The sequence below is a fragment of the Loxodonta africana genome, chromosome 25 (genome assembly GCF_030014295.1).
Source record: "Loxodonta africana isolate mLoxAfr1 chromosome 25, mLoxAfr1.hap2, whole genome shotgun sequence".
Classification (NCBI taxonomy): Eukaryota; Metazoa; Chordata; class Mammalia; order Proboscidea; family Elephantidae; genus Loxodonta; species Loxodonta africana.
In genome coordinates, this window is record NC_087366.1 from 9,579,279 (window position 1) to 9,592,867 (window position 13,589).

Sequence of the window (13,589 nt, forward strand, 5' to 3'; positions counted from 1 at the left end):
GTGAAGCCGTCCGGACCAGGGCTTTTTTTTGTTGGGAGTTTTTTGATTACCGTTTCAATCTCTTTTTTTGTTATGGGTCTATTTAGTTGTTCTACCTCTGTTTGTTTTAGTTTAGGTAGATAGTGTGTTTCTAGGAATTCATCCATTTCTTCTAGGTTTTCAAATGTTTGAGTATAGTTTTTCATAGTAATCTGATATGATTCTTTTAATTTTAGTTGGGTCTGTTGTGATATGGCCCATCTCATTTCTTATTCCGGTTATTTGCTTCCTCTCCTGTTTTTCTTTTTTCAGTTTGGCCACTGGCTTATCAATTTTGTTGAGTTTTTCAAAAAACCAGCTTTTGGTCTTGTTAATTCTTTCAATTGTTTTTCTGTTTTCTATTTCATCTAGTTCTGCTCTAATTTTTATCGTTTGTTTTCTTCTCGTGCCTCTAGGTTTCTTTTGCTGCTCTCTTTCTATTTGTTCAAGTTGTAGGATAGTTCTTTGATTTTGGCCCTTTCTTCTTTTTGGATGTGTGCATTTATTGATATAAATTGGCCTCTGAGCACGGCTTTTGCTGTGTCCCAAGGGTTCTGATAGGAAGTGCTTTCATTCTTGTTGGATTCTATGAATTTCTTTATTCCATCATTAATGGCTTCTATAATCCAGTCTTTTTTGAGCAGGGTGTTCAGTTTCCAAGTGTGTGATTTCTTTTCCACGCTTTTCCTGTTATTGACTTCCACTTTTATGGCCTTATGGTCAGAGAAGATGTTTTGTAATATTTCAATGTTTTAGATTCTGCTAAGGCTTGCTTTATGACCTAATATGTGGTCTATTCTAGAGAATGTTCCATGTGCACCAGAAAAAAAAGTATACTTGGTTGCTTTGGGTGGAGTGTTCTGTATATGTCTACGAGGTCAAGTTGGTTGATTGTGGCATTTAGATCTTCCGTGTCTTTATTGAGCTTCTTTCTGGATGTCTTGTCCTTCACTGAAAGTGGTGTGTTGAAGTCTCCTACTATTATTGTGGCGCTGTCTATCTCACTTTCCAATGCTGATAGAGTTTGTTTTATGTATCTTGAAGCCCTGTCATTGGGTGCATAAATCTTTAATATGGTTATATCTTCTTGGTGAATTGTCCCTCTAATCATTATATAGTGTTCTTCCTTATCCTTTCTGATGGATTTAACTTTAAAGTCTGCTTTGTCAGAAATTATATTGCCACTCCTGCTCTTTCTTGATTGTTGTTTGCTTGATATATTTTTTTCCATCCTTTGAGTTTTAGTTTGTTTATGTCTTTAAGTCTAAGGTGTGTCTCTTGTAGGCAGCATATAGACAGATCTTATTTTTTAATCCATTCCGCCGCTCTCTGTCCCTTTATTGGTGCATTTAGTCCATTGACATTCTGGGTAATTATGGATAGGTGTGAATTTAGAGCTATCGTTTTGATGTCTTTTTTTGTGTGTTGTTGACAGCTTCTTTTTCCCACTTGATTTTATGTGCTTAGATTTTCTTTATATATTTTTTTCCTCCTATTTGTTGTTGTTGATTTTGTTTCTTCTGAGTCTGTATTTTTCCCTTGTATTTTATTTTGATGAGTAGGATAGTTTGTCTCCTTTGTGGTTACCTTATTATTTACCTTTATTTTTCTAAATTTATAACTAACTTTTTTTTTTATCGCCATATCTTCCTCTCCATATGGAAGGTGCATGATCACATTTCTTAGTCCGTCTTTATTATTTTAATGTTGTCTGCTTTTATATAATAGCATAGCCATTACCCTGTGTTGGGCTTTTTTATTTATTTTTTTTAATCTTGCTTTTTTTTTTGTTTTGTTTTTGGATTTCCCTGTCTGGGTTGACTTCCGGTTGCTCTGCCCAGTGTTCTAGTCTTGGGTTGATACCTGATATTATTGATTTTCTTACCAAAGAACTCCCTTTAGTATTTCTTACAGTTTTGGTTTAGTTTTTATGAATTCCCTCAACTTGTGTTTATCTGGAAATGTCTTAATTTCACCTTCATATTTAAGAGACAGTTTTGATGGATATATGATTCTTGGCAGGCAATTTTTTTCTTTCAATTTTTAAAATATGTCATCCCATTGCCTTCTTGCCTGCGTGGTTTCTGTTGAGTAGTCCGAGCTTATTCTTATTGGCTTTCGTTTGTAGGTGACTTTTCTTTTATCCCTCGCTTCTCTTAAAATTGTCTCCTTATCTTTGGTTTTGGCAAGCTTGATTATAATATGTCTTGGTGGCTTTCTTTTAAGATCTACCTTATGTGGAGTTTGATGAGCATCTTGGATAGATATCTTCTCGTCTTTCACAATATCAGGGAAGTTTTCTGCCAACAAATCTTCAACAATCTTCTCTGTATTTTCTGTTATCCCTCCCTCTTCTGGTACTCCCATCACTTGTAGGTTATTTCTCTTGATAGAGTCCCACATGATTCTTAAGCTTTCTTCATTTTTTTAAAATTCTTTTATCTGCTTTTCTCCAAATATATTAGTGCCAAGTGATTTATCCTCAAGTTCAGAAATTCTAGCTTGTACTTGCTCAGTTCTGTTCCTCTGACTTTCTGTTGAGTTATCTAATTCTGTAATTTTATTGTTAATCTTTTGAATTTCTGATTCCTGTCTGTCTATGGATTTTTCCAGCTTATTAAACTTTTCATTATGTTCCTGAATAATCTTTCTGAGTCCTTCAGTAGCTTTATCTGTGTGTTCCTTGGCTTGTTCTGCATATTGCCTCATTTCCTTCCCGATGTCTTAAAGGGTCCTGTATATTAAACTTTTGTATTCTGCATCTGGTAATTCCAGGAATGCACTTTCATCTAAAAGATCCCTGGATTCTTTATTTTGAGAGCCTTTTTCGGTGATCATGGCCTGTTGTGTTGTGTGACTTCATATTGACTCTTTTCTCCGAGCCATCTGTAAGTTATTATATTAGTTTATGTCTGCTTACTGTGTTGTAGCTGCTTGCTTTGTTTTGTTTTGGTATACCCGTATGTGTTGGTTGAGTGAGCTAGCTTGATTATTTTCACCTTTGGAGCTCTTGTGTCCTGTCCCCAGCTGGCTAGAGCTGTTATCAGGTATATCAGTCTAGGAGTCCATTCAGTTTTCTTGTATGAATTCAGCTCAGGTTTCCAGGTAGCTAATATCAAGTGTGTGTTATAGGCTCTGTCCTACAGTCTTAGAGGGACAGGGGTGATTGGCATATATACTGGTATCTGATTGCCGCAGGGGATCAAGCTCTGAAAAAAGCAGGGGGCTGAGAACCAACCCCCAAGTGTCTCTGAGGAAAACGCGTCTCTGTTCCCTAGAGTGTGCTGGTGGGTGGGCTCTGCAGAGGGACCATGGGCACCCAAAGATTTTGTTGTAAGGACTGGGAGGTACCAGTTATCCCTGGGCCCCTGTAACAGGTGGCTGAGCAACCCAAGTAGAGCCACCAGTCCCTAGGTCCCTGTTGTGGGTAGGTGAGGACCTTGTTTAATAGGCAAAGCAATGTCAAAAGTCAAATACCCACCTCTCCACCGCACAGCTGAAATGGTTGGAGTTTGCCAACAAGGGCCTATTCTCCCGAAATAGGCCCACATAGGTCCATGCAGAAGGGAAGGGTGCTCAAGGTCCACGGACGGTTTATGCCTGGACTGGAGCTGCTTCTGCCCTGAGCTCCCCCCAGTTAATGGAGCTAGCAAATTATCTTTTCCCCCCAATTCCAAATTTTTTCCTTCCCCAAAGCTGGGAGGATGGCTGTAGGTGCTCACCAGGGTCTATCTCAGGTCCAAGGATTCAGCAGCTGATGTCGGTTTGGGGGCGGAGGGACACGGTAAAATATACACAAGTACTTAGCTTTTGCTGAGAGCGCCGTTCTCCTCAGGTTCCGGAGGTGTGAGCAGACTGTGTGGCTGGCTGCTTCTCCCTGGGGGAACTGTGGCGGATCTCTATATGAAAACACATGGTTACTCTCAAAATATATTTTTTAGATAAAAATAATAAAAATGAAGTTAAGAGAAAATAATATTGTTGCCTATGATGAATTATGATGAATTTGAGTTAAATAGTTCATTCTAAAATCTCACCTTTTGTGAATACCTTCACAGATAAAGTAAGTTTCTAGTGAAATAAATCATACATTTCTGATATCAATGAGTAGAGTGCCCTGTATATAATTCTCGGTAATGATTTGCTGATTTGATTACTCATTTCATTTTATTTAAAATAAAAATGAGAAAATACAATGCAGATTTTAGAATTATGAAAAGTTTTAACATTCATACACCCCATTTACTTTGCTCAATCTCAAGTAGATTTTGAGTTTCATGAGAAATTATTGCTCTAAGCAATAATAAAATAAAATGTTTTATTATTAAGTTAACATTACAAGCCAGAAATGTATGAGCAATTTTTATGTCTTTCTAATGTTATCTAATAAGTAGTTTAAAAAAAAAGCAAATAAAATGTAATGTGATATTAACGAAAAACCAAACCAAACCCGTTGTCATCTAGTTGATTCTGACTCATAGCAACACTATAGGACAAAGTCAAACTGCCCTATAGGATTTCAAAGGAGCTCTAGGTGAATTTGAACTGCCAAAGTTTTGGTTAGCAGCCAAACACTAGCAATCTCTAGTTAATTTCAAACCAGAATATATTTAACAGGATTTTGTGAGCAATGTAATCAAAACATGTTTTCTAACATTTTCTTTGGATGACATTATTAACGTTCGATTTTTATCTTAATATTGCCTTTTTCTTTGCTAGGAAAATTTTTTCATATCCGAAACTATTGAGATACAAATTGACATTCTTTGAGTATTTCGTTTTTTTAATATAATAATAATCTTAGTGAATTTGACTGAAAAGCATGTTAATTTTACAAAAAGAAAAAAGAAATTGTATTTTGGCCACTAATGGCTGATGTGAAATTTGTTTTCTTGTAATTTGATAATTTGACTTTACAAATTATTCATGATCACATGAGATTAAATTCACAGTTTCATTTATCTTTGACATGCTAATATTGTCTCCATGCAGTTCTATTGGCATTCATGAATAATATTTTTTGACACTTGGATTAGTGGAAATAAATGTTATATAAATTTTTTAATAAGGTACTTAGCATATAATTTTATTAAACATTTATTTTTTTACTGTTAACACTTCCACTTTTGTAAAAAAAAATTGCAATTAGTTTTAAGAGATTACCAACATTGTTAGCATTTTATTATCAATTTGAACTTACTAAATGATTTTCCATAAACATTTTTTAAAAGTGTGATTAATTGTTGTACTAGATTTGTGGCAAAAGATCTGAAATATATAGGTGAAGTATAAATATTTAAATATTACCAGATCTTTGTGTTTACCCTATAGATAAGATTGGCATCCTCCATCTCCTTTGTACATGTACAGCTTTTTTAACCCTTGTTTTTTTACTCTAATCTTAACCACTACACTACCAGAGTTTCTATCCCACAGACATATAAGAACAAAATGAGAAATAAAGTTTATTGATCTATGTACCAAGGCTTTGCTAGCCACAGAAGAATAATTCCCCAAGCTCACGTAATGTGTAGTTAATATGACTAACCAGATACATGAGAATGTATACTAAACTCTGTTTCTCTGTAATATTTATGTTGCTGTTATATATTGAATTGTGTCCCCCAAAAATGTGCATCAACTTCACTAGGCCGTGATTCCCAGCATTGTGTTATTGTCCACCATTTTGTCATCTCATTTCATTTTCCCACATATTGTAAATTCTACCTCTATGATGTTAATGAGGTAGGATTATCGGCAGTTATGTTAATAGGATGGGACTCAATCTACAAGATTAGGTTGTGTCTTCAATCATTCTGTTTCAAGATATAAAAAGAGAAGCCAGCAGAGAGATATAGGGACCTCCTACCACCGAGAAAGCAGCACCGGGAGCAAAGCACGTTCTTTGAACTCAGGGTTCCTTCGCTGAGAAGCTCCTAGGAGAGGGGAAGATTGATGACAAAGACCATCTCCTAGAACTGACAGAGAGAGAGAGAGCCTTCCCGTGGAGCTGACATCCTGAGTATGGACTTCTAGCTTCCTAAACTGTGAGAGAATAAATTTCTGTTTTGTTAAATCCATCCACTTGTGGTGTTTCTGTCATACCAGCACTAGATAACTAAGGCAGCTCCTTTTTTTAATGACACCAGGGTGCTTCTGACAGTCTTTCATTCTTGTATCTAGCTGAACTTGGACTCTTCTGTAGCTCATCAATCCCATGATCTTCTTATAATTTATATATGTTTTTGTTCTTACACAATAATCCCATTTTTTAAGAATACGTCACGCCTGTGTGAGGAACATATTATGTTTTTACTTCATTGTCTTTCATTTTAGAAAATTTATTAAATCCAAACTCTCATATTTGATAATTCTTCAATCACAGTTTATCTTAAAACTTCTTCTCATAATTCATATATATCTCAGTACTTTAGCAGGACCTGTCTAGTCAAGCTCTTATAAACATTCAAAAATGTTAACTACTCACTCATTCTTTCACCATTTTTTTTTTACATCTTAGTCTATTTCTTTGGTCTGGAGTCTATTTCTTATCATTACCCATCCAAATATTATCCCTTCATCAAATTCCAGTTCAGCACCAATCTTTTATATGAAGTTTCCCTTAACTGTCCTATTCACTGCTGATGAATCAATCCTGACTAATAGGGACCCTATAGGACAGAAGGGAACTGCCCCATAGAGTTTTCAAGGAGCCCCTGGCAGATTTGAACTGATAACTTTTTGGTTAGCAGTGGTAGCACTTAACCACTACATCACCAGGGTTTCCAATAGGCATTAGTAAATTGATAGGTTTTCCATTTTTTTCTCAGACAGGTCATTTTCTAGGATTCATTTGGCTTTGCTAATATGACACAAAAATAACTAATATATGATTAGATATGTATAAATAATAACAGTAATAATAATGTAGCCTATGTTTAGATGAGTCATTGGGGATTAATTGATACATTGTTGTTGTTAGGTGCTATCGAGTTGGTTCAGACTCATAGTGACCCTATATACCACATAACAAAACACCGACTGGTCCTATTCCATCCTTACAATCCTTGTTACTCTTGAGCCCATTGTTGCAGCCACTGTGTCAATCCATCTCATTAAGGGTCTTCCTCTTTTCCGCTGACCCTGTAATTTACTAAGCATGATGTCCTCCTCCAGATACTGATCCCTCTTGACAACATGTTCAAAGTATATAAGACACAGTCTCGCCATCCTTGCTTCTCAGGAGCATTCTGCTTGCTATTTTTTCCAAGACAGATATGTTCATTTCTTTGGCAGTCCATGGTGTATTCAATATTCTTCACCTACACCACAATTCAAAGGCATCTAACTGATACATTAAAGAATTTAAAATAATTGAAGATGAGCCTCCTTAGTTTATATAAAATCTAATATTTTCCAAGTTAGATATAGCTATCAGATGAGAGCTCCAATAAAAACATCCATTTTGTTGAAAGCTTCAGATGTATTTATCATATTTGGACTTTGGTTCAGGTTTTTTTAAAAAAATTAATGAGAAAATAATTAAATTATTCCTATAACCCACCATGTAGAGACACTGTAAAGGCACATATATGTGGATAGACATTTTAATAGATAGATGAATGGATAACTATTTACTGAATATCTTCTCAGTTATATACACTATTCTATATCATACTCACAAGGCATGTAAATTAACAATGTCACTGTCTTCATGGATATTATATTTTCGTGGTGGAGAAATACTGTAAACACACACACAAATATTTATATTATAGCATAATATTACCCTGATCTTGGATTAAGACATTTCTTATATGGGGGGTGTGTATGTGTGTGTGTGTGGAGTCACAGTAAATGTGAAAAACTGACTAATAAACCCGACCACACTAAAATAAAGAATTTACTGTGGGTCGGTTAGCACTATTAGGAAAAATGATTAGGCAAATCAAATTGGAAGGATGTATTGGCAAAATATATAGTTGCAAAGGACTCATGTCAAGGATATATAACGAGCTACTATGTGTCAGTAAATTAAAAACAGTTGACTAGAAGAATGGGCAAGAAACTTGAATAGGCAATTAATTTACCCAAAAGGAAATTGAAATGACCAATAAGCATTGTGAAAAGGGGTTTGACTATATTACTAATAAGATGAATTAAAAAAAAAGATGATGTGATACAAGGACATCTTTACCAGTGTGACAAAAATTTTGAGATTGACAATATCACATGCAGTAAGCATAAAATAACAGGGCTGTTACAGAAAACGTTTATTAACTATGTTAAATTATATATGACCTATCATCTAGCAATTTCCTCCTAGATATATGTCCAGCTGAAATGCATGTATATATTCATCAGAAGACAAGAATGCCAATGGTAACTTTATTGAAAACAACCACAAATGGGACCAAACCAATACATAATAACTGGAAAATAAATTGTGTTATATTCATTCATACAGTGACACAAAATTTATCATTACAAATAAATGAAATATAGCTAAACAAAACAACCTGGATGAATTTCACAAAGGAAATGAGAAGTGAACTTTGTCAGATACAAAATTACGCATGCAGCATGATTCCATTTATAATAAATTCAAAGACAGGCAAAACTAAACTCTATTATTTAGGGATGCGTACATAAGTGGCTAAACTGAAAAAAAATGCAAAAGCATAGTCAAAGTAAAATAGAATATTGATAATTTCAGTGTGGAGGAAGTTTTGTTGGGAGGAAGCAATAATGGAGGATTCTTGAGTGCTGGCAATGTCATATTTTTATTAGGGTGAAGATTTTAAGAGTGTTCACATTATACAAATTTATAGTGCATATTTATTCTTATACATTTTTCTGTATGTGTGTTATATTCCACAACAGAAAGAGTTGTATTAAGGCTAAAAAAATTCCATATGTATTTTAAAATTCATCTACATTGAGTGTAGTATTCAATTCACTTAATTTCCCTTAACTTTCCAAGTAATAATTTGCTGAGTTGTGTTGTCTTGTGATAAAGAACTCATTCAATATCTCTAATTTAACAAATATTTTTGATGGTTTATGATGACTATTTGCCAAGTACTGTTACAGGTGATCAATATCTAGTGCTGACGAAGACAGAGCCTCTGCCTTCATATAATTTATAAATATTCTGCTACACCCACTTTCTACACTTCTTGGTTATCAAAATTAATACAGTTTGATGATATGTCATTTTGCCCAAGGAGAGCATTGCTAACTTGTTGTTAGGTGACATCAAGTCGATTCTTACTCATAGCGGCCCTATGTACAACAGAATGAAACACTGGCTGGTCCAGTGCCATCCTCACAATCATGGCTATGTTTGTCCCCATTGTTGAAATCATTGCATCAATCCATCTCATTGAGAGTCTTACTATTTTTTGTTGACCCTCTACTTTTCCAAGCATGATGTCCTTATTCAGGGACTCATTCTTCCTGATAACATGTCCAAAGTAAATAAAACAAAGTCTTGCCATCCTTACTTCTAAGGAGCATTCTAGCTGTACTTCTTCCAACACAGATTTGTTCACTCTTTTGGCAGTCCATGGTATATTCAATATTCTTTACAGATAACCATAATTCAAATGCATCAATTCTTCTTTGGGCTTCATTATTCATTGTCCAGGTTTTGCATGCATATGAAGCGACTGAAAATACCATGACCTGAATCAGGCATGCCTTAGTACTCAAAGTGACATCTTTGCTTTTTATAACTTTAAAAAATTCTTTTGCAGCAGATTTGCCCAATGCAATTTGCCATTTAATTTCTTGATGCTGCTTTCATGGGTGTTGATTGTGGATCCAAGAAAAATGAAATCCTTTACTTCAATATTTTCTCTGTTTATCATAATGTTGCTTATTGGTCCAGTAGTGAGGATTTTTGTTTTCTTTCTGTTGAGGTGTAATCCATGCTGAAGGCTGTGGTCTTTGTTCTTCATCAATAAGTGCTTCAAGTTCTCTTCACTTTCAGCAAGGAAGGTTGTGTTATGTGCAGGTTGTTAATTAGTCTTCTTCCAATCCTGATGCCCAGTTATCCTTCGTGTAGTCCAGCTTCTCAGATTATTTGCTCAGCATACAAATTGAAGAAGTATAATGAAAGGAAACCCTGATTTTAAACCATGCAGTATCCCTTTATATTTTTTGAACAACTGGTGTTGTTATTTTGAAGTAAAAAATATTTTGTTTCTATAAATCCATTAAAAAGGACCATGTGTATGCACAAGTTTAATAAGCTGCTGAAATTTCTCAATTTTTTTATCAACTTGGTTCTTAACTGAATTTACAGTCTGCTATTTTTTTTCTACTATAACTGTCTTGCTACTCATTTCTGATTAGCTATAAATCTCATTGTATGAAAACAAGCAAACACCCAAGGATTTCTAAGTCAGAGAGTTTGAGTACTCATTTTCGATTTGTTTCTTTTCAATATTTCTAGTGTGAAATATCTCCTGGGATGGTAAGAGGTATAGTTGCTAAAAATTATAAAAAGAGATGTTAGCACAGCATACCCCAAACCCGAAGGTATTAACATTTAATATGGTACTGATATTCAGAATTAAATGTATAGTGAACCTGATTCAAATCGCTCATCAACTCACCTTGAATGAGAGTTAGTCACCACAGAACCACACAGTAACATTCACCTTCTTGAAGGAGTGAGTTCTAGAAGAGACAAAGTAGCACTCATGTGCAATGGATTGATACAGGCCTGTACTTTAGTATCTCTTAGGGCTTGAATGTGTACCCTGAAAGATATGTTGAATATCACCTTGTTTGGAAATAGGATCTTTGAAGATGTTAAGAGTTAACATGAAATCATACTGAAGTAGGATGTACCCCGATCCAATGTGACTGGTATATTTATACAAAGAGGAAAAGAGACACAGAGGGAAGAAGGCAGATGAGGCAAGCTAAGGAATGCCAAGGATTGCCAAGAACCCCATAATCTAGGAAGAGACAAGGAAGGCTCTTTCCCTATAGACTTAAGAAAGAACATGACCCTGTTGACACATTAAATATGGATTTCTAGCCTGCAGAATAGCAAGAGAATAAATTTCTGCTATTTTAAACTACCCAGTATGTGGTGTGTTGTTACAGTGGTCTGAGGATTCTTCCTGCTCAGTGGGCATAAGACCCAATCATGACAGAGGAACTTGAGAAGTCTGCTGGGGACATCTAGGAAGACATCCAAGAGTCTCTAGTCTGGATGTTATTTTATATTGTTAAGAGATCTACAAATGTTGTAAAGCCACAAGAAGGTATGAGCTTTGAATGAAATTCGTCAAGGACAGGAGAGCATCTTATCACTGGTTTAATTTCTACCATTTGTATAGTTAGTTTTATCTTGAAATGTATACATTTTATTAAGTACTTCTTACATTTTCTTTATGTTGCCTTTTAATGTGCCAATTTGTTAATCTGACATACTAATTTATTTTTAAGTTCTCCTATGAGAGTTGACTCCATGGGAGAAAGATGGGGCAGTCAGCTTCTGTAAAGATCCCCGCCTTGGAAATCCTATGAGACACTTCTACATTGTCCTACAGGGGGCCTATGAGTCGGAATTAACTCGATGGCAATGGGTTTATGAGAGAACTGGAGGTACATTCATTTAATCTTTTAATAGCTCTTTTTCAGCATATATTTATTGAGTGATAGTTTAAAATGGGTTGGAAACTTATCTAAGAATAAAGAAAACCAAAAAGAACAAAATGGACACAAAAGTCAGTTCATGGCTCAATCAAAGCTATAAAATAGAATACACTTTGTACGAGAGGCATGAAACTGAAATTATGAAATGACCAAACATTATTGTTTAACATGTTATATTTTTATATTTGAGCATGATGACAATAGAGGGACATTTATACTTCCAGTATACACACACACACACATATATATATATACATATCCTCTTTTGGTTTAGTCAAAAATATTGGGCAAAATACTTTATATCAAGAGCCTAGCTGGAATCAAATCCAGTGAGTAGAAAAAGAGGAAGCAAGTTTTGGATTTTAAGTTAAAACAGTCAATAGAAGAGCAAAAAGCAATGGCCAATTTGAAAGTTATTAACCTCTATGTGCATATTTTTTGTCACCTTTGCCTCTCTGTCATTCACTAACAAACAATCCAAGAACAACTATTTTTACAGATCCAGTCAACCTTCACTAGCAGATATTACCCCTGTTAAGGGGTGGGGGGGGGGGCCTGAATGATGAAAACAAATCATAAAATACCAATATTTACAACAAAGAATTTTATAAACCTATCAATGCTATTTCTTCACATTTGTTTTAAGTAAATTTAAGAATACATTTTATAATATCACTCTAGTTTTTAATCAAAGTAATTTATTATCTGTCCTTGTTGCATAATCAGTGTTAATAATATGATGGAAGGTTTGCAAAAGTCACTTTGGTCTTAAAGTTCCTCTATATTTAGGTATGTATCAATGTTTTAATGAGAAACAAAGTGGAATATTTTAGAGTTCACCAAACTCAAGCTGGGAGCATCTGAGTTCTGTTCCTGATTTACCGGATAGAGTTACAGCATGTTGCTTCACTTCATGATGATTCCATTTCATAACATATTTATTCTAATGCATTATAAAAAGTAAATAAGAATACGGTTTAAGGGAATTCTTTGATTACTATATAGGTTTGTGTAAGTATAAGGTATCATAAAGAATAGTATTAGGAGCACAAGAGGAACTATTTGATTTAGAGCTAGGTATTTTTTTTTTTTTTATAAATAAGTAAATGAGAAAAAAATGATAAATATATGCATCTATGAAGGTGAAGGTGACAAGGCTCATTACAATCATATTCTGTGAGGAAAAAAAGTCCATCTGTGCTACATTTCCCATCGTCTAAGATTCATATACTTCAGCAATGAAGCAGAAGCGAAGCTACAGCTGTTGCTGCAGAAAGCTGGCTGCCTAGCTGAGGCAATACTTATCCCTTGCTCCATTTATCTTAAGTGTGTGAAAATATATTCACAATTATATATTTTATTTCACTATAAATACAGTCACACACAGCTTCAAACGAGTTCACATTTTATTTATTTCTGATATTAATTTTTCCCACACAGTGGTGTACCTCATTAATGGGATTAAAGGGGAAAATGTGATATATAGTAGCAGTGACAAGGGGTAGAATAGAGGTATAAAGGCAAGGTCAATAACAAGAAATCCTAATGAAAGCCATAATGGGTGAGTGAGAATTGTGGCTCAAAACATAGATAGAAGTTTCAGGAGGGAGGAGTGGGGGAAGAAGTAAATGTGGGCTGAGCCAATTTAATTTTGGTCAATTGAATTTGTTCAGGCCTGAGGCTGATTTGAAAAGTTCTGAAGTGCGTTTCCATTGAAGTCATTAAAATCTAAAACGGTATGTCAGGATTTTCTGTGAATTTGTTTTACAGCATTTGCTGTAGCTTTAATTTCCATGGATTAAAAAAAGTTGACTGGGCTATCTATACACTGGTTTTCATTTCCTCTTGTTTACTTTAATGAGTCACGAGGGAATCCTGGGTTATTAGTTTTCTCA